This window comes from Leptonychotes weddellii, unplaced genomic scaffold (genome assembly GCF_054177405.1).
Source record: "Leptonychotes weddellii isolate Sample4059 unplaced genomic scaffold, ASM5417740v2 HiC_scaffold_1223, whole genome shotgun sequence".
NCBI lineage: Eukaryota > Metazoa > Chordata > Mammalia > Carnivora > Phocidae > Leptonychotes > Leptonychotes weddellii.
In genome coordinates, this window is record NW_027700843.1 from 455 (window position 1) to 1,859 (window position 1,405).

Sequence of the window (1,405 nt, forward strand, 5' to 3'; positions counted from 1 at the left end):
AATAAATACTTTTTTTTTTTTTAATAAATGCTTGGTAGAATTCACCTGTGAAGACATCTGTCCTTGGACTTTTGTTTGTTGGGAGTTTTTTAATTACTGATTCAATTTCTTTGCTGGGTTTTGGTCTGTTCAAATTTTCTATTTCTTACTGTTTCAGTTTTTGTAGTTTATTTCTAGGAATTTATCCATTTCTTCCAGTTTGTCCAATTTGTTGGCATATAATTTTTCACAATATTCTCTTATAATTGTTTATATTTTTGTGGCATTAGTTTTTATTTCTCCTCTTTCATTTGTGATTTTATTTATTTGGGTCCTTTGTTCTTTTTGATATGTCTGGCTATTTCTTATTATTTTTTTCCCAAAGAACCAGCTCCTGGTTTCATTGATATGTTCTACTGTTTTTAGTTTCTATATCATTTATTTCTGCTCTAATCTTTATTATTTCCCTTCTTCTGCTCCTTTAGGCTTCATTTGTTTTCTTTTTCTAGCTCCCTAGGTGTAAGATTAGGTTGTTTATTTGATTTTTCTTGCCTCTTGAAGTAGGCCTGTATTGCTATATACTTCCCTCTTAGGACTGCTTTTGCTGCATCCCAAAGGTTTTGACCATCGTGTTTTCAAAAATATAGAATGCTTCACAAATTTGCATGTCATCTTTGCACAGGGACCCTGCTAATCTTCTCTGTATTGTTCCAATTTTAGTATATGTGCTGCCGAAGGAAGCACTTAATAAAATTTTTTTAAAAAGCAAAAAAAGGAAAGGAGACTTTATTTAAGAATGGCTGTACATTTACATTAAAATTGAAAGGATAGTGCAGAGTTCCCATATATCCCCTCACATGGTTTCTCCTATTATCAACAGCTTATGTTATTATGGTATGTTCACTGTAATTAATGAACCAATATTAATACTCTATTTTTAACTAAAGTACATAGCTTATTCAAATTTCCTTGGTTTTTACCTGATGTATTTCTGCTCCAGAACCCCATCCAGGATTCTATATTACGTTTATTGTTGCGTCTCCTTAGGCTTCTCTTGGTAGTGAAAAGTCCTCAGACTTTTCCTATTCATGGTGACCTTGGCAGTTTTAAAGCATATTGGTCAAGTGTTTTGTAGACTATCCTTCTATTGGAATTTTTATAATTTTTAAACCATGATTAAACTAGGATTATGGTTTTTCTTTTTTGAGGAATACAACATAGGTAAGTTGCCATTTTCATCACTTCGTATAAAGATAAATACTCTCAACATGACTTATCACTATTGATACTGACATTGATCACTTAGCTGAGGTAGATTTTGCCAAACTTCTTCACTGGAAAATTGTCCTTTGTCCATAGCCCCCTTAAAATACTGTATTTTGGAAAAGGAATTCACTTCACTCAGCAGGCTATATTTAAGGTGTAG

At 32.2% G+C, this 1,405-nt stretch overlaps 1 non-coding gene across 1 annotated transcript; it reads right to left on the reverse strand.

Annotated features, from left to right (window-relative positions):
• Positions 1 to 616: 616 nt before the first annotated feature.
• Positions 617 to 723, reverse strand: LOC115944424 (U6 spliceosomal RNA). Its single transcript, XR_004078978.1, has one exon. It is a non-coding gene; the product is annotated as a U6 spliceosomal RNA (small nuclear RNA).
• Positions 724 to 1,405: the final 682 nt, after the last annotated feature.